Source organism: Meles meles, chromosome X (assembly GCF_922984935.1).
Source record: "Meles meles chromosome X, mMelMel3.1 paternal haplotype, whole genome shotgun sequence".
In the NCBI taxonomy this organism is placed as follows: Eukaryota; Metazoa; Chordata; class Mammalia; order Carnivora; family Mustelidae; genus Meles; species Meles meles.
In genome coordinates, this window is record NC_060087.1 from 47,360,813 (window position 1) to 47,382,161 (window position 21,349).

Here is a 21,349-nt window from a genome sequence, read left to right on the forward strand (position 1 = left end):
AATCCATAGGATTTGGTCATGCATGTTATGGGAAGGGGGTAAAGAAAAAAGAGTCTAAGATTCCTAGAATTCTGGCTTGGGCAGATGGCTAGATGATGGGGCCATTCCCCAAGACAGGAAATTCACTAATTAAAAGAAGTTAAGTACTCATTGATGAGTATTTGACCTGAACTTCATGAACTGAGTATGTTTTAATGTTCTAAGCACAGGAAATGCAGAAAGAGGAAGAGAAAGACGAAAAAAAATACATCTATGTCTTTGTCCATAGCTTCCTGAAGACCCACAAGACAGTGATTCACATTTATTGGAGCTGTGTGAGAAAGCTGGCATTTAAAGCAAAGGCTGGTCTCTTATGAGCGGCACATGGAATGAATTCCTCGGGACTCTGATCCCATTACTACTACTAGGAGGCAGTATGGTGCCCTGGAAAGACCCTGGGCTCTGCAGCCAGGCCCTCCGGGCTTTGAATCTCTAACCTGCTGTTTCCTCACCCAGAACCATCACAACAGCACAGACAGTCCTCTTGCCATTACTCTTTCTTCAAGCCCTACTGTCATTTCCCTGAACTCCAGGGTGTTTTGGGACTACAGGACATGCCGACAAGCTCTGTTACTTCTTTACAAATGAAGTTCTAAATGACTGGGCTTTCCAGGAGGTATCTTCCTGGGCCAACATAAAGAACAATATCTACTGTCCACACATTCTCCCTTTAGAAAATTTATTTATAGCTTATAATCTATTTTACACTTAAAAAAAAAAAAGATTTTGGGAGCCTGGGTGGCTCAGTGGTTTAGGCCGCTGCCTTCGGCTCAGGTCATGATCTCAGGGTCCTGGGACCGAGTCCCGCATCTGGCTCTCTGCTCGGCAGGGAGCCTGCTTCCCTCTCACTCTCTCTGCCTGCCTCTCTGCCTACTTGTATCTCTCTGTCAAATAAATAAATAAAATCTTAAAAAAAAAAGATTTTATTCATTTATGAGAGAGAGTGAGCACAAGGTCAGGGAGGAGCAGAGGAAAAGGGAGAAGCACACTCCCTGCTGAGCAAGGAGCCCAACATGGGGCTTGATCCCAGGACCCTGGGATCATGACTTGAGCCTAAGACAGACACTTAACTGACTGAGCCATGCAGGCACCCCTATTTTACACTTTTTGATGCTATGTTATACAGTGCACAATTCAGAGCTTTTATCTTCTCACAATATAAAATATTCTCCTTTGTCAGTGTTTTTTTTGCCTTGGGAACTATTTTATTTACTAATACTGTTTCTTTCTTTTGATTTATACTTCACTGATCTACCTTTGCCCATTCTTTTATTTTTAATCTTTCCATCTGATTTTGTTGGCAAAATGTGAAGCAACAATAGAAGAAAATGAACAGAAATGCAATTATAGTGGGAGACTTTAGCATACTACCATTAAGCTTTAACATGTAAAATACACCTGAAATACATTTAAAATTACAGAAGATTTGAGTACAATCAATAAGGTTCAAATGCTTGGTTGATTTTGTACAAAGAAAACATATTTCTTTCAAGTGGCCACGTGAGATCTCATGAAATCTAGGACCTTGTCTGCTTGGCCTTGTCTATTGTCTTGTTTCTTATTCATATTTATTATACACTATCTAGCACAGTTCATCAGTACATGGCATAGAGTAGGTATCAGTAAATACATCAACCAGGTCATGGAAAAAAAAAGCCAAACCAAAAAACCTTAACAAAATTCCTCCAAAGGCAAATTGTACCAGTCATATCCTGATTACTATGAAAGAAAAACTGACCTAAAAGAGCTCCTAAAGAAGTCAAGTGTGGGAAACAGGCAGACTCACTGAAAGACTAATACAATGAGAGGGATGTGAATTTACAAGTTGAACAGGTTGTTTTGGGTGTTCTTAGGAAAGAGTGACTAAATTCACCTGGGAGAATCAGAGAAAGCCTCACAGAGGAGAGAACATCTAATTTCCCAAGGATGTGAGATTTTTGGTTGGCTTGGTTTATACTTGTTAATGTTAATTTGCAATTTTTCACGTTTCTCTAACTCTAGCATGATGCATGGCAGAATGGATGCGCAAAAACATGTTTGTTGAGGGGGAGGAGTCAAGATGGCGGAGAAGTAGAAGGCTGAGATGACATCAGGTAGCAGGAGATCAGCTAGATAGCTTATCAAACCATTCCAAACACCTACAAATCCAAAGGGAGATTGAAGAGAAGAAGAGCAACAATTCTAGAGACAGAAATTTGACCATTTTCTGAAAGGTAGGACCAGTGGAGAAGTGAATCCAAAGCAACGGGGAGATAGACTGCAGGGGGAGGGGCCGGCTCCCGGCAAGTGGCAGAGCAATGGAGCACAAAATCAGAACATTTAAACGTCTGCTCCACTGAGGGACATTGCTCCAGAGGCTAAACTGGGGTGAAGCCCACGTGGGGACAGCGTAGCCTCAGGTCCTGCGGGGTCACAGAAGGATCGGTGGTGTCTGAATGTCACAGAGCTCACAGGTTATTAGAGCGGGGAAGCCAGCTACAGAGACAGAGCCGAGGAGTGAGCTCTCAGCTCGGGGTCACCTTCAGCCGTAATCCGTGGCAAAGGCCACTGCTCTGTGACTGGGGTCCCCACAAGATCCGGGGAGAGCTCCCACGGAAGAGCTCAGGGTTCTGCGGGGTTCGGAGTCTCCAGGCCGAGCTGTGTGCCAGAGACAGAGATGCTTGGTCGCAGGCTGGGTGAGCTCGGAGCACAGCTGGGGGCCAGGGAGACAGGAGTGATTGAGCGCTTTTCTCTGAGGACACACTGAGGAGTGGGGGCCCGAGCACTTGTCTCCTCCAGGCTGGAGATTGGGAGGCCGCCATTTTCATTCCTGTCCTCCAGAACTCTATGGAAAGCATTCAGGGAAAAAAAGCCCCCGAAAGCGAACCCTATTGGATTACTTAGCCTGGCCCCTGGTAAGGGCCGTGCAATTCTGCCTCGGGCAAAGGCACTTGAGAATCACTACAACAGGCCCCTCCCCGAGAAGATCAACAAGAAATCCAGCCAAGACCAAGTTCACTTACCAAGGAGAACAGTGGAATTCCAGAGGAGGAGAAAGCAAAGCATGGAATTCATGGCTTTTTCTCCATGATTCTTTAGTCTTGCAAAGTTAATTAATTTTTTTAATTTAATTTTTTTCTGCTAAATTTTTTTTAAACTTTTACCTTTCAACTTTTAACGTTTTTTAACCAGTTTATCTTAACAATACCTTTCATTTAAAAAAAATCTTTTTTGAACCTTCATTATTATAGTCAGATTTTATCCTTCATTGTATCTAACTTTATTTTTTGTATACACATAGGGATATTTCTTCTAAAAAATCTGGGGTACAACTTCTTCTAATAGATCAAAATACACCCTAAATTTAGCACTGGGCTTCTTCTAGTCTCCAGCATGAGCAAATTCTCTCCACTTTCTTTCTCTTTGTTCTCCCAACTAACTCACCCTATCAACTCCCTTTTTTAGAAATTAAAAAAAAATTTTTTTCATCTTTATAGTCATAGTCCATCCCTTCATTGTGTTTACCTTTATATACATTTTTCATTCTTTAAAATTTTGGGAGGTAGTTTCTTGTAAGAGACCAAAACACTTCCCAAATTAAGTGGGTGACCCTGTTCTAGTCACCAGTCTAATATATATATACATATATAAAAATATATATAAATTATAAATATTTAAAAAATATAAAAAAGAATATATATACATATTCTTATATATATATAAAAAAGAATATATATAAAGAATATATATAAAAGAATATATATACATATTCTTATATATATAAAAGAATATATATACATATTCTTATAAATATATATTTATATATAAATATATATATAAATATATATTTATATATAAATATATATATATATATAAAAACACAACGGTTCAAAATCTGTGGGACAAAGCAAAGGCAGTCCTGAGAGGAAAATACATAGCGATACAAGCCTTTCTCAAGAAACAAGAAATGTTTCCCATCCAAGTACTAACCAGGCCCGACCCTGCTTAGTTTCCGAGATCAGACGAGATCGGGCGCGTTCAGGGTGGTATGGCCGAGTGCTGTGAAGTGTGTAAACCTGGTAATTCACAGACATGTACCACTGGGGATAAAAATACATTATATGCTATAAAAAAGTAAGAAATAATATATATATATATCAAATATATATATATTATATATATATAAGAATATGTATATATATTCTTTTTTATATTTTTTTATTTTTATATTTTTTCTTTATTTGTTTTCCTTTTTTTTTTTTAAAGATTTTATTTATTTATTTGACAGAGAGAAATCACAAGAGAGGCAGGCAGAGAGAGAGGAAGGGAAGCAAGCTCCCCACCGAGCAGAGAGCCCGATGTGGGACTCGATCCCAGGATCCTGAGATCACGATTTTTTTTTCTGAACTTCTTTTTTCCACCTTTCTCCCCCACCACGATTTGGGGTCTCCTCTGATTTGGTTAAAACACATTTTCCTGGAGTCTTTGCCACCCTATTAGTATTTTATTTGCTCCTTCATATATTCTTATCTGGACAAAATGACAAGGCAGAAAAACTAACCACCAAAAAAGAACAGGAGGCAACACTGAAGGCTAGGGACCTAATCAATACAGACATGGGTAATACGTCAGATCTAGACTTCAGGATTCTCAAGGTTCTAGCCAGGCTCGAAAAAGGCAAGGAAGATATTAGAGAAACACTGTCAGGAGAAATAAAAGCCCTTTCTGGAGAAATAAAAGAACTAAAATCTAACCAAGTTGAAATCAAAAAAGCTATTAATGAGGTGCAATAAAAAATGGAGGCTCTTACTGCTAGGATAAATGAGGCAGAAGAGAGAATTAGTGATATAGAAGACCAAATGATAGAGAATAAAGAACCTGAGCAAAAGAGAGACAAACAATTACTGGACCACAAGGAGAGAATTCGAGAGATAAGCGATACCATAAGAGGAAAGAACATTAGAATAATTGGGATTCCAGAAGAAGAGAGAGGGGAGCAGAAGGTATACTGGAGTGAATTATTGTAGAGAATTCCCCTAATATGGCAAAGGGAACAAGCATCAAAATCCAGGAGGCACAGAGAACCCCCCTCAAAATCAATAAGAATAGGTCCACACCTCATGATCTAATAGTAAAATTTACAAGTCTTAGCGACAAAGAGAAAAGCCTGAAAACAGCCTGGGACAAGAAGTCTGTAACATACAATGGTAAAAATATTAGAGTGGCAGCAGACTTATCCACAAAGACCTGGCAGACCAGAAAGAACTGGCATGATATATTCAGAGCACCAAATGAGAAAAACATGCAGCCAAGAATACTATATCCAGCTAGGCTATCATTGAAAATAGAAGGAGAGATAAAAAGCTTCCAGGACAAACAAAAACTGAAAGAATTTGTAAACCCCAAACCAACCCTACAGGAAGTATTGAAAGTGGTCATCTAAGCAGAGACAGAGCATAAAAGTAGCAGACCAGAAAGGAACAGAGACAATATACAGGAACAGCCACCTTACAGGCAATACAATGGCACTAAATTCATATCTTTCAATAGTTACCCTGTATGTAAATGGGCTAAATGCCCCAATCAAAAGACAAAGGGTATCAGAATGGATAAAAAACCAAAACCCATCAATATACTGCCTACAAGAAACTCATTTTAGACCCAAAGAAACCTCCAGATTTGAAGTAAGGGGGAGGAAAACAATTTACCATGATGGGCATCAAAAGAAAACTGCGGTGGCAATCCTTATATCAGATCAATTAGATTTTAAGCCAAAGACTATAATAAGAGATGAGGAAGGGTACTATATCATACTCAAAGGGTCTGTCCAACAAGAAGATCTAACAATTTTAAATATCTATGTCCCTAATGTGGGAGCAGACAACTATATAACCCAATTAATAACAAAATCAAAGAAACACATCGACAATAATACAATAATAGTAGGGGACTTTAACACTCCCCTCACTGAAATGGACAGATCATCCAAGCAAAAGATCAACAAGGAAATAAAGGCCTTAAATGACACACTGGACCAGATGGGCATCACAGATATATTCAGAACATTCTATCCCAAAGCAACAGAATACAAATTCTTCTCTAGTGCACATGGAACATTCTCCAGAATAGATCACATCCTGGGTCCTAAATCAGGTCTCAACCAGTACCAATAGACTGGGATCATTCCCTGCATATTTCAGACCACAGTGCTCTGAAGCTAGAACTCAATCAACAAGAAGAAATTTGGAAAGAACCCAAACACATGGAGACTAAACAGCACCCTTCTAAAGAATGAATGGTCAACCAGGAAATTAAAGAAGAATTGAAAAAATTCATGGAAACAAATGATAATGAAAACGCAACGGTTCAAAATCTGTGGGACAAAGCAAAGGCAGTCCTGAGAGGAAAATACATAGCGATACAAGCCTTTCTCAAGAAACAAGAAATGTTTCCCATCCAAGTACTAACCAGGCCCGACCCTGCTTAGCTTCCGAGATCAGACGAGATCGGGCGCGTTCAGGGTGGTATGGCCGAGTGCTGTGAAGTGTGTAAACCTGGTGATTCACAGACATGTACCACTGGGGATAAAAATATATTATATGTTTATAAAAAAGTAAGAAATAAATATTAAAAAACAAAAAAAAAGAAACAAGAAATGTCTCAAATACACAACCTAACACTACACCTAAAGGAGTTGGAGAAAGAACAACAACAACAAAGCCTAAATCCAACAGGAGAAGAGAAATAATAAAGATCAGAGCAGAATCAATGAAATAGAAACCAAAAAAAAAAAACAAAAAACAAACAATAGAACAAATCAACGAAAACTAGGAGCTGGTTCTTTGAAAGAATTAATAAGACTGATAAACCCCTGGCCAGACTTATCAAAAAGAAAAGAGAAAGGACCCAAATAAATAAAATCATGAATGAAAGAGGACAGATCACAACCAACACCAAAGAAATACAAACAATTATAAGAACATATTATGAGGAACTCTACAACAACAAATTTGACAATCTGGAAGAAATGGATGCATTCATAGAGACATATAAACTACCACAACTGAACCAAAAAGAAATAGAAAACCTGAATAGACCCATAACCAGTAAGGAAATTGAAAGAGTCATCAAAAATCTCCAAACAGGGGCGCCTGGGTGGCTCAGTGGATTAAGCCGCTGCCTTCGGCTCAGGTCATGATCTCAGGGTCCTGGGATCGAGCCCCACATCGGGCTCTCTGCTCCGTGGGGAGCCTGCTTCCTCCTCTCTCTGCCTGCCTCTCTGCCTGCTTGTGATCTCTCTCTCTGTCAAATAAATAAATAAAAAAAATCTTTAAAAAAAAAAAATCTCCAAACAGGGGCGCCTGGGTGGCTCAGTGGGTTAAGCCTCTGTCTTTGGCTCCGGTCATGATCCCAGGGTCCTGGGATCCAGCCCCATGTTGGGCTCTCTGCTCAGCAGGGAGCCTGCTTCCCTTCCTCTCTCTCTGCCTGCCTCTCTGCCTACTTGTGATCTCTGTCTGTCAAAGAAATAAATAAAATCTTAAAAAAAAAATCTCCAAACAAAAGCCCAGGCCAGACGGCTTCCCAGGGGAATTCTACCAAACATTTAAAGAAGAGTTAATTCCTATTCTTCTGAAACTGTTCCAAAAAATAGAAAGAGGAAAACTTCCAAACTCATTTTATGAGGCCAATATTACCTTGATCCCAAAACCAGACAAGGGTCCGATCATAAAAGAGAATTACAGACCAATATCCTTGATGAACAGAGATGCAAAAATTCTCACCAAAATACTAGCCAATAGGATCCAACAGTACATTAAAAGGATTATTCACCACGACCAAGTGGGATCTATTGCTGGGCTGCAAGGTTGGTTCAACATCTGCAAATCAATCAATGTGATACAATACATTAATAATAGAAAGAACAAGAACCATATGATATGCTCAATAGATGCTGAAAAAGCATTTGACAAAGTACAGCATCCCTTTCTGATCAAAACTCTTCAAAGTGTAGGGATAGAGGGCACATACTTCAATATTATCAAATCCATCTATGAAAAACCCACCGTGAATATCATCCTCAATGGAGAAAAACTGAGAGCTTTTCTGCTAAGGTCAGGAACACAGCAGGGATGTCCATTATCACCACTGCTATTCAACATAGTACTAGAAGTCCTAGCCTCAGCAATCAGACAACAAAAAGATATTAAAGGCATCCAAGTGAGCAAAGAAGAAGTCAAACTCTCACTCTTTGTAGATGATATGATACTATATGTGGAAAACCCAAAAGATTCCATTCCAAATCTGCTAGAACTTGTACAGGAATTCAGTAAAGTGTCAGGATATAAAATCAATGCACAGAAATCAGTTGCATTTCTGTACACCAACAATAAGACAGAAGAAAGAGAAATTAAGAAGTCAATTCCATTTACAATTGCACCCAAAACCAAACCAAAACTAAGATACCTAGGAATAAACTTAACCCAAGAGGCAAAGAAACTACACTCAGAAAACTAAAGTACTCGTGAAAGAAATTGAGGAAGACACAAAGAAATGGAAAAATGTTCCATGCTCCTGGATTGGAAGAACAAATATTGTGAAAATGTCTATGCTACCTAAAGCAATCTACACATTTAATGCAATCCCTATCAAAATCCCATCCAATTTTTTCAAGGAAATGGAATAAATATTCCTAAAATTTGTATGGAACCAGAAAAGACCTCGAATAGCCAAAGGAATATTGGAAAAGAAAGCCAAAGTTGGTGGCATCACAATTCCGGACTTCAAGCTCTATTACAAAGCTGTCATCATCAAGACAGTATGGTACTGGCACAAAAACAGACACCTTGATCAATGGAACAGAATAGAGAGCCCAGAAATAGACCCTCAACTCTATGGTCGACTAATCTTTGACAAAGCAGGAAAGAATGTCCAATGGAAAAAAGACAGCCTCTTCAACAAATGGTGTTGGGAAAATTGGACAGCCACATGTAGAAAAATGAAATTGGACCATTTCATTACACCACACACGAAAACAGACTCCAAATGGATGAAGGACCTCAATGTGAGAAAGGAATCCATCAAAATCCTTGAGGAGAACACAGGCAGCAACCTCTTCAACCTCAGCCGCAGCCACTTCTTCCTAGGAACGTCGCCAAAGGCAAGGGAAGCAAGGGCAAAAGTGAACTGTTGGGACTTCATCAAGATCAAAAGCTTTTGCACAGCAAAGCAAACAGTTAAGAAAACCAAGACAACTGACAGAATGGGAGAAGATATTTCAAATAACATATCAGATAAAGGGCTAGTATCCAAATTCTATAAAGAGCTTATCAAACTCAACACCCAAAGAACAAATAATCCAATCAAGAAATGGGCAGAGGACATGAACAGACATTCCTGCAAAGAAGACATCCAGATGGCCCACAGACACATGAAAAAGTGCTCCACATCACTCGGCATCAGGGAAATACAAATTAAAACCACAATGAGATACCACCTCACACCAGTCAGAATGGCTAAAATTAACAAGTCAGGAAATGACAGATGCTGGCAAGGATGGGGAGAAAGGGGTACCCTCCTACACTGTTGGTGGGAATGCAAGCTGGTGCAACCACTCTGGAAAACAGCATGGAGGTTCCTCAACAAGTTGAAAATAGAGCTACCCTGGGGCACCTGGATGGCTCAGTGGGTTAAAGCCTCTGTCTTCGGTTCAGGTCATGATCCCAGGATCCTGGGATCGAGCCCTGCATCGGGCTCTCTGCTCAGCAGGGAGCCTGCTTCCTCCTCTCTTTCTCTCTGCCTGCCTCTCTGCCTACTTGAGATCTCTGTCTGTCAAATAAATAAATAAAATCTTTAAAAAAAAAGAAAAAGAAAAAGAAAAAAAAAAGAAAAGAAAATAGAGCTACCCTATAACCCAGCAAACGCACTACTGGGTATTTACCTTAAAGATACAAATGTAGTGATCCGAAGGGGCACATGCACCCGAATGTTTATAGTAGCCATGTCCACAATAGCCAAACTATGGAATGAACCTAGATGTCCATCAACAGATGAATGGACGAAGAAGATGTGGTATATATATACAATGGAATACTATGCAGCCATCAAAGGAAATGAAATCTTGCCATTTGCAATGACGTGGATAGAACTAGAGGGTATTATGCTGAGTGAAATAAGTCAATTGGAGAAAGACAACTGTATGATCTCCCTGATATGAGGAAGTGGAGATGCAACGTGGGGGGCTTGGGGGGTAGGAAAAGAATAAATGAAACAAGATGGGATCAGGAGGAAGACAAACTACAAGAGATTTACTGTCACAAAACAAACTGAGGGTGACTGGGGGAGGGGTCGTAGGGAGACGGTGGTGGGGTTATGGATATTGGGGAGGGTATGTGCTATGGTGAGTGCTGTGAAGTGTGTAAACCTGGCAATTCACAGACCTGTACCCCTGGGGCTAATAATACATTATATGTTTATTAAAAATTTTTAAATTAAAAAATATATATTTGCTGAAAAAATGAGTCTACGGCAGGATATTCATAGGGAAATGCTAGCTCCATCTTTTGGCCAATGCTGCTAATCAGTCAGCCCTGAATGAATTACAAGAAAGAGAGGACAGTGTACAAAGAGAGTGAATGAGACAAGAGGAAACAGTAATTATTAAATCAACCAATATTTGGTGATGCTTATCAGGTGTTTTTTTTAAAGATTTTATTTATTTATTTGACACAGAGAGAGAGATCAGAAGTAGGCAGAGAGGCAGAGAGAGAGAGAGGGGATGCAGGCTCCCTGCTGAGCAGAGAGCCTGATGCGGGGCTTGATCCTAGGACCCTGAGATCATGACCTGAGCAGAAGGCATAGGCTCAACCCATTGAGCCACCCAGGCACCCCTCATCATGTGTTATTTTTTAAATTATATGATTCCATTGGGGATTTATTCTGGAAAAAAATCACAGGATTACTAATTTCCCATGACAAGACAGCTTGATTACTCTTTGTAGTATTTACGTAATTATAAAGATGTTTTTTAAAAAAATTATTTATTTGACAGAGAGAGAGATCACAAGTAGGCAGAGAGGCAGGCAGAGAGAGACAGAGAGAGAAAGAGGGAAGCAGGCTCCCCGCCGAGCAGAGAGCCCGATGCGGGGCTTGATCCCAGGACTCTGAGACCATGACCTGAGCCGAAGGCAGAGGCTTAAGCCACTGAGCCACCAGGTGCCCTATGTTATTATACATACTACGTACAAACATTATATATTACAACATATGCAGCAAACTATAAGTTACTCATATGACCAACATTTACTAAATGCCTCTTGTATTCTAGACACTCTGCCATAAATGTTATGTACATAGAACACAGTAGCAAAGAATACAGACTTGGAGTCTGACATAGTTGGTCCCAATCTAGGTTCTACTTCTTTTCTATGTGATTCTGGGCAAATGCTTCTTCAGCTTCCAGGGACTGTAGTTCTCTTCCTCATCTCTAAAATGGGGGTAATACTACCTAAATCTCAAAAGGTTGTAATAAGTAAAGGAGAAAATGCACATAAAACATTTAGCATAGTGACTGCTATAGCAGCACTACTGGTTACCATTTGTAACTGAACTAATTATGGTCTAAGTCTTCCTTTACTATTTGGTGAGGCCCTCGTATCATACATTAAATTTGCATTTATACAAGGATCTGTTTCTACCCTATTTATTCTATTATTATTTCTTATGCCAGTACCATGTCGACTTAAGTTTTAAATATGTTTTAATATATGGTACTTTCCCCGTTTACTTCACTTCTTTTAATTTTAAGTAATATTTATGATTTTATTCTAATTTCAAAAGTTCATTATCATTCAGAAAATAGGAAAAAAGCAACAACAAAGTATAAAGGAGATGAAAGATAAACACGGAAATAATCTGTACTGTTACCATTCAGATATTACCACTGTTAAGATTATGATTTTGGCTTCCTTCTTCCTAGCATCTCAAATCTCAATTTTCTCTATTTCAACAAATAGAATTCTGTATCTTACTTTTCTTCACTCAACAAACATTATGAGAACTCCTCATTCATTAATTACTTTCAAAAACATTTACCTTTTGTTTTCTTTCTTTATTTATTTTTTTCATTTGATGGGATGCCTGGGTGGCTCAGTGGGTTAAGTATCTACCTTCAGCTCAGGTCATGATCCCAGGACCCTGGGATCGAGTCCCGCATCTAAATCCTTGCTCAGAAGGAATCCTGCTTCTCCCTCTTCCTCTGCCCCTCCCCCAGCTTGTGCATGCACTTTATCTCTCTCTCCCTTCTGTCAAATAAATAAATAAAGTCTTAAAAAATTTTTTTCATTTGAGTATATCTGACACACAATGTTACATTAATTTCGGGTGTACAACTCAGTGATTTTATATATTGATGATTTTATTTGTGAGAGAGAAAATAAGCAGTAGGGAGGGGCTGAGGGAGAGGGAGGGAGGGGGGAGAGAAAGAGGAGCAGACTCTCCCATGAACAGGAAGCCCAATGAGGGGCTCAATCCCAGGACCTGGAGATCATGATCTGAGCTGAAAGCAGATACTTAACTGACTGAGCCACCCAGATGTCCCAAGTTTATATATTATGCTCTGCTTACAAGTGTAGCTACCATCTGTTAACATAGAAAGCTATTAAAATATCATTGACTAGGGGCGCCTGGGTGGCTCAGTGGGTTAAAGCCTCTGCCTTCAGCTCAGGTCATGATCCCAGGGTCCTGGGATCGAGCCCCACATTGGGCTCTCTGCTCCGCAGGGAGCCTGCTTCCTCCTCTCTCTCTGCCTAGTTGTGATTTCTCTCTGTCAAATAAATAAAATATTGAAAAAAAAATCATTGACTATATTCCCTATGCTGTGCCTTTTATTCCCATGGCTTACTCATTCCATAAATGGAAGCCTCTATCTGCCACTCCCCTTCACCCACTTTGCCCAGCCCCCACCCACTGTCCTCTGGCAACCATCACATTGTTCTCTGTATAAGTCTGATTCTGCTTTTTGTTTGGTTAATTCATTTGATTTTTTAGATTCCACATGTAAGTGAAATCATATGGTATTTGTCTTTTTCAGTCTGAGTTATTTCACTTATCATAATACCCTCTAGGTCCTTTCATGTTGTCTCAATTGACACAATCTCATCTTTTTGTATGGTTGTGTAAAATTCCATTACACACACACCCCATTCTTATCCATTCCTCTATTGATGCACAGTTAGGTTCCTTCCATATCTTGGCTATTGTAAATAATGCTGTAATAAACACAGGGGTGCTTATGTCTTTTTGAATTAGTATTTTTCTTTGGGTAAATACCCAGCAGCGGAATTACTGGATCATAAGGTATTTCTATTTTTAATTTTTTGAGGAACGTCCATACTGTTTTCCACAGTGGCTGTACCAGTTTACTTTCCATCTACAGTGCACCAGGGTTCCTTTTTCTTCACATCCTCATCAACACTTGTTATTTCCTGTACTTTTGATTTTGGCTATTTGACAGGTGATATCTCACTATGGTTTTGATTTGCATTTCCCAATGATGAGTGGTGTTGAGCATCTTTTCATGTGTCTGTTAGCCATCTGGATGTCTTTGGAAAAATGTCTATTTAAGCTCTCTGTCCATTTTTTAATTGGATTGCCTTCTGGTGTTGAGTTGTAGAAGTTCTTTATGTATTTTGGATATTAACCTCTTATCAGATATATCATTTGCAAATATCTTCTCCCATTCAGTAGGTTGTCTTTTTGTTGATTTTTTTTTCACTGTGCAAAATCTTTTTGTTTTGGTGTGGTCCTAATAGTTTATTTTTGTTTTCGTTTCTCTTGCCTTAGGAGACATATCTAGAAAAGTGTTGCCAGGCCAATGTCATGGAAGTTAGTGCCTATGCTCTCTTCTAGGATTTTTATGGCTTCAGGACTCATATTTAGGTCTTTAATCCACCTTGAATTTATTTCTGTGTAAGGCGTCAGAAAGCGGTCCAGTTTTCCCAGTACCATTTATTGAAGTGACTATCTTTTCCCCATTGTATAGTCTTGCCTCCTTTGTTACAGATGAACTGACCATGTAAGTGCGGGCTTATCTCTGGTGTCTCTATTTCATTTCTCTGATCTTTGTGTTTATTTTTGTGCCAGTACCATACTGTTTTGATTACTACAGCTTTGCAGTATATCTTAAAATCTGGAATTACGATTAATTCTGTAATGTAATTTTACACAACTATACAAAAAGATGAGATTGTGTCAATTGAGACAACATGAAAGGACCTAGAGGGTATTATGATAAGTGAAAGAACTCCAGCTTTTTCTTGCACAAGATTGCTTTAGTTATTCAGGGTCCTTTGTGGTTCCACACAAATTTTAGTATTATTTCTTCTAGTTTTGTGGCAAATATTGGTATTTTGATAGGGATTGCATTGAATGTGTAGATTGCTTTGGGTAGTATGGACATTTTAACCAAAAACATAATTTTTAATGACTGCATATTCATGATGTGAACATGCCAGTTTACTTGAACATTCCTATAATGGTGGAAACTTACACTGTTAATACTTTTTCTTTTTACATATATTATATATAATAGTATAAATAATACTACAAAGATCACATACATATCTCATCAGTATCTCTGATTATTCATTCTCTTAGGATAGATTCCTAGATTTGGAATTACTGAGCCAAAGTTACGTCCATTTTAAAGGTCCTCAATACATTTTGCCAAACTGTTTTCCATACTAGTTTGTCCCATCTTCTAGCAGTGTATAAGCATGTATTGTTATCATTAATCTTTAATGATTTAATGGGCAAAAAGGGCTCTTGCTATTTAAATAGCTCTTTGATTGCTAATGATGAGGTTGCATTTTTTAAAAGATTTCATTTATTTATGAGAGGGAGAGAAAGAGAGCATGCAAAAGCAGGGGGAGCAGCAGTGGGAGAGAGAAAAACAGGCTCTCTGCTGAGCAGGGAGCTTAACTTGGGGCTCAATCCCAGGACCCTGGGATAACGACCTGAGCCGAAGGCAGGCGCTTAACCAACTAAGCCACTCAGGCACCACAAGGCTGCATATTTTTTTTTTTTTTACAAACACTTATATACTTCTATGACTGCTCTATGTCTATCATAAACTATCAATTTTCTTGTCCTACTTACAGCTCCTTCTCAGATGATCTAAAGCTTTAATCTTTATGATAGTGACAGCTATTTGGACACAGAGTAGATAGCTAAGCTAAGTCAAATCAATCCATGGCTTGCCAGACTCTCAAGAACTTGAATTAAGAGATCCCAAGAGTGATGAAACAGAAAGAGTGACACAGGCCCATGAAAGAGTAGGCAGTCTCCATTTCTGCCTTTCCAGCACTATTCCGTGTGGGTACCTTTCTTTTCCTTCGAAGACAATGAGCCTACCTGGTAGACAGAGATGGCTTTTGTTCACTGTAAACAAATGAATCTGAAGAGTGTCATTTACCCATTTTTGTTTTGGGGTGCTAGTAGAGGCATATCTTGTTTCATTGTGCTTTGCAAATACTGCACTTTTTACAAATTGAAGGTTTGTGACAACCCTGCATGAAGCAAGTCTATCAGCACCATTTTCCCAACAGCATTTGCTCAGTGTCTCTGTATCACATTTTGATATTTCGTACAATATTTCCTATGCTTTCATCTTTAATATGGTTGTTATGGTGATCTGTGATTAATGATATCTGATGTTGCTACTGTTTTGGGGGGCATGACAAAAAATATCCATATATGACTGTGGACTTAACTGACAACTCTGTGTGTGTGTGTGTGTGTGTGTGTGTGTGTTCTGACTGTGCCATCAACTGGCTGTTCCCCAGTCCCTCTCCCTCTTCCCAGGCCTCCCTATTCCCTGAGACACAACAGTGTTGAAATTAGGCCAGTTAACCCTACAACAGCCTGGAAATGTTCAAGTGAAAGGGAGAGTCACATATCTCTCACTCTAAATCAAAACTGAAAAATGATTAAATTTAGTGAGAAAGGCATGTCAAAAGCCAAGATAGGATGAAAGCTAGGCCTCTTCTGCCAGTTAACCAAGTTGTAAATGCAAAGAAAAGGTTCTTACTACTCCAGTGAATACATGAATGATAAGAAAGAGAAACAGTCTTATTACTGTTGTGGAGGAAGTTTTAGTGGTCTGTGTAGAGGATCAAACCAGCCACAACATCCCCTTAAGCAAACCTAATCCAGAACAAGACCCTGACTCTCTTCAATTGTGTGAAGGCTGAGAGAGGTGAGGAAGCTGCAGAAGGAAATTTTGAAGCTAGCTGAGGCTGGTTCATGAGGTTTAAGGAAAGAGGTAGTCTCCATAACACAAAGGTGTAAGGTAAGGCAGCATATGCTGGATGTAGAAGCTGGATGTAGCAAGGGAGTCACCTGCTCTTGGTGGAAGTGAGTCAATGGTTACTTCACTGCTGTCTTACTTTAAGAAATTGCCACAGCCATTCCAGCCTTCAGCATCCACCACCCCTATCAGTCAGAAGCCATCAACATTGAGGCAAGACCCTCCACCAGCAAAAAGATTGATTTGCTGAAAGCTCAGATGATGGTAAGCATTTTGTAGCACTAAAGTATTTTTTAATTAAGGTGTCTACACTGTTTTTTAAGACATAATGTTATTATATACTTAACAGGCTACAATATATAGTGTAAACATAACTTTTATATGCACTAGCAAACAAAATACTTGAATTGACTTACTTCACTGTGATACTCACTTTATCACAGTGGTCTGGAACGGAACACACAACATCTCCGAGATATGCTTGTAATTAGAAAGCCATTATATGTTGAGAATATTGACATGAACTGTCCTGACTTGCAAATATTTCCCGTTGGTCATTTGTCTTTTAATTTTATGTATTTTGGGATACACAAGCTCTCATAATTACTGATCTCTTTTTTACATCTTCCCTTTTTTGGTGGGGGAGTGCCTCAAGTCTTTTTTCCTTAACACTAATCATTTTGTAAAATAAAATTTTTACTTTGCAAAAATTTTACATATACAGAAACTTACCTTAAAAAAGTTCAGTTGAGGTACAATTTACATACCATAAAACTCATCCACTATAAGTGTAGAATTTAATGATGTTTAGTAAATTTATAGAGTTGTGCAACTACCATGACAATTGAGTTTTAGAATATTTTCATTGCCCCAGAAAGATCCCTCATTCTCCTGTGCAGTCACTCCTCATTCCCACCCCAAAGGCAACTACGGATCTACTTTCTATCTCCATGGATTTACCTTGCTGAACATTGCATACAAATGGAATTTTGTGGTCTTTTGTGACTGGCTTCTTTCCTTAGCAAAGTTCTTAATTCAACTTTTAAGTTTGATATTGTAGATTCATATGCAAATTTAAGGAATAAAACAGAAGGATCCTGTGAACACATCACCAAGCTCTCCCAATGGTACCATCTTGCAAAATATAATACAACATCACAGCCAGGATATTGACACTGACCCAGTCAAGATACAACAGTTCCATCATCAAAAGGATTCATCATATTGCCTCTTTTATAACCACACCCACCTTCTTCTCCCACTCCATGTTCTTAACCTCTGGAAATAAACAATCTGTTCTCCATTTCCATAATTTTGTCATTTCAACAACATCATATAAATGGAATCATAGAGTATATGATCTTTTGGGATTGACTTTTAAAATTTAGCATAATTTCCTTAAGATTCATCTGAGTTATTGTGTGTTATCAAGATTTTGTTGCTTTTTATTGGTCAGTAGAATTCCATGGTATATATATATACAATAGATAAACAATTCATCTATTGAAAGACATCAGGGCTATTTCTAATTTTGGAGTATTAAGAATAAAGATGCTATAAACATTAGTGTTCAGGTTTCTGTGGGGACATAAGATTTCATTTCTCTGGAATAAATGCCCAAGAGTACAACTTCTGGGTTGTGTAGTTATTTTTTAAGAAATTGACAAATTATTTTCCAAAGTGGCTGTACCATTTGACATTTCCAACACCACTGTATGAATGATCCAGTTTCTCCACATCCCCCCAGTATGTGGTATTATCACTATTTCTTTTTATTTTTTGAGAGAGAGAGCATGTGCATGCATTCAGGGGAGGAGTGGAAGGAGAGGGAAGGAGGGAGGGAATCTTAAGCAGGCTCCACACTAAGCATGGAGCCTGTCATGGGGCTTGATCTCACAGCCCTGAGATCATGACTTGAGCTGAAATCAAGAGTCGGATGCTTAACTGACTGAGCTAACCAGGTGCCCCATCACTATTTCTTATATTAGCCATTCTGATAGCTGTGTAATATCTCCTTGTGGTTTTAATCTGCATTTCCCTAATGGCTAATAATACTGAACATCTTTTCGTGTATTTATTTGCTATTGTATATCCTCTTCAGGGAAATGTTTGTTCATGTATTTTGCCCATTTTTTAATTGGATTGTTTGGGTTTTTTGTTGTTGTTTTTTATTTTTTATTTTTTTTTACTGTTGAGTTTTGAGAGCTCTTTATATACTATAGATATTAGTCCTTTGCTGAATATGTGGTTTGCAAACATTCTCTTCCAGCCTGTAGTTTGTCTTTTCATCCTATTCACATGGGCTTTCTTTCAATTGGTAAAAATATTTTTTAAACATTTATTTAAAAATTTTACATAATCTTTGGGTAATTCAGAATTAGATTAGGCATGTTTCAGAAGCTTCTGAGATTGAGGTCTCCAAACCAATGTGACTAGCTTATGTGATTGGTGGAAGGGCAGAGGGACCTCATGATATAGGATGAACAGATGGCTACTGATGAAGACAGAACCCTCCTCCCCTTATGGACAGGGACTTTCCTGTAGCACTCCGTCATCATTTTTAAGTTATCTGTCACAAATATTAAACATGTCACTAGACCAACAATAATACCCCTATCTTATGTGCATTTTACTAGTTTCCATATATAGAGAACACAGAATTTAAAAGTTTATAGACCTAGAATCACACATAAAATTAATCTGATCCCTTATAGTAATAATAACAAATAAAAGCTAGCATCTACCCAGCACAGTCTCAGTGTCCACACCAACACCTATCTTCTGTTGATGGAATACCACCTTCCTCTCACTCAGTGTTTGTGCTTCAAAGATTGCAATGAATGTGTCGCTCAGAACAGGAACCAACCCAGACAGGTGCCTGGCTAGCTCAGTCAGTAGTAGAGCATGTGACTCTTGACCTTGGGGTTGTGAGTTCAAGCCCTACATTGGGTGTAGAGATTAGCCCCCCCCCCCAAAAAAAAAGCAGGCCAGGAACTCATGGGCCCAGAGAGGCAGAAAAGACTTGCTCCACATAGTAGTAAGTGGCCCAAGTGCTCCACCCATTCCCAAGCAGAATTAGGCCTGAACTGCAAGCAGGGATGAGGAAGAGGAGGAGGAGGGGCATGTTCTGCATCCTCCACTGCCTTGGATGGTTTCCTGGGTGTTCCAGGCAGGGTAGTTACTGTCTCCCAATAAGATAGTTAATTCTCTGAGGACAGGAACCCCTCTCTGCCCTCCCTCAAAGCAAGGTCCTCACCAGGTGTGAGCACAGAACACGTCCTTAATGAAGGAAGGAAGGAAGAAAACCACAATGTACTGAGCACCTGTTATGTGCCAGGACAGTTGTTTCATGTGACCCTCACAACAGTCCTTATGTAGGCTCATCACCCCCATTTTACAGATGAGGAAACAATCTCAGGAGATTTCGCCCATGGTGGCACAGATAGTAAATCGGGGATCATCAATTTGAAAACCCAGGGCTTCTCCTTTCAGGGTTCCTTTTACTGCTTATCTAAGCCAAGTGTTTGGCAGCAAATGAGCACTGCAGCTCCCAGATGGCTGGTCTGTAGCTCATGCTTAAAAGGCCCTTGAGCACATGGGGCCAGGAGTCCAGAATCCTGGTTCTAGGAGCCCTGGCTCTATAGCATTAATTTGTGATCCTATGTGAGTCCTTTACTTTCTCCACACTGGAGGCCGGACTATTCCAATGTGGTTCTTCACTGGGGGAGGGGGTAGCAAAACTACCTGGAAGCATGTTTGCAGACTGCGGTAGCAAGGCCTGTCTGGATGCTTGACGTTGTTCCCTTGCTGGAGGGGTGGAGGGCACAGCAGTCTGATAAATGTTGGGAGAATCAGTTATGATCTCTAAGGCTCTGACTTCTGAGAGTGACTAAATTCTAGGGAGTCACATCCCCACTCCCTGAGAGACATTCCATAAAAGGCCCATGAAGATCAAAGAAACTGTCAGATCAGGATACTTTTAAAGTACAAAATGCTTAAAAGCAATTTGAGAGAGGGGGGAAAACTACTACTCTCAAAGGGAAAAGGCAAGACTGCAGTCAGGAGGCGGTAGGGTGGGCATCAATAGGGAAGCAGCGGACATGGGGGGCAAACCCAGCTGCAGGGTAGGGTCAGGCCAGGGTGAGCCTGGACAAATCCAGTTTTTGGCATCTGGCTTGCCTAGTGTCTGCCATGGGGCTGTACTTGCTACCTCAGACAGGGCTAGGGGTTTCCTCAAAAAATAAATTGAGCCTTTAAGTTCAGGCAGACCTTAGAGAAGAAGTACAGGCAACAAAGGCAGAAAGGAAAACAAAAATGACTCAAATATCTGCTTGATATGTTTCTTCTCTTCCTCTAAAATTTCCTTCACAGCCCCAGCTCTGTGAAGCCCTCTCCAGCCATAGACGCAGCAAGTGTATGGTCCCTCCCAAATGTGCTGCCTCTCCACACCTCCCTCCCCCAACCCCATGCACTAAACACAGTGAATCCTCCCTGTATCTCTCTCACTGAACTATGAGGAACTGGAGGATGGAGACTGTGCCCTCTGTGCCTCTCATCTCCAGACGGAGGTGGCTATGGGATCAACAAGACCCTTTGCTCATAAGCACCCAGCCTAAGGACCCACCAAACCAGCTAGACAGACAGAATACCATCTCTCTCAGGGGCATGGACCTTGCGGGGCAACTTTGTACTGGAGGAACTGAGCATGTTTCCTATGTCCTGTACCACTTACTGGCCCCCCAGAGCCACCCTATGTGCAAGCCCAATCATAATTTGGGAGAATTTCTTTAACACATGAGATCAGCGTTTAGGTGCAGATTTCAAGCAATAGAGTGCTGGTTTGTGAGAATAACATCATTCCAATGGGGGAAAACAGCCCAGATCTGGTGAGAAAGGTAGATCTTGCATTTACCTCTGTGTGGAAAGAAAGCTAGGTGTGTGTGTACGTGTGTGGCAGGAGGATTTGAGCTCACACACCTCTGTAGCTACAGGGCAGGCTGCTTGCTGTTGGCTGCTTGCTGTTGGGCT

The 21,349-nt window shown here is 39.8% G+C and overlaps 1 protein-coding gene across 2 annotated transcripts in view; it reads right to left on the minus strand.

The window, feature by feature from the left end:
• Window positions 1-21,349, minus strand: part of FAM120C (family with sequence similarity 120C) — a 120,027-nt gene that overhangs the window by 16,058 nt on the left and 82,620 nt on the right. The gene's annotated exons all lie outside the window — the stretch shown is intronic.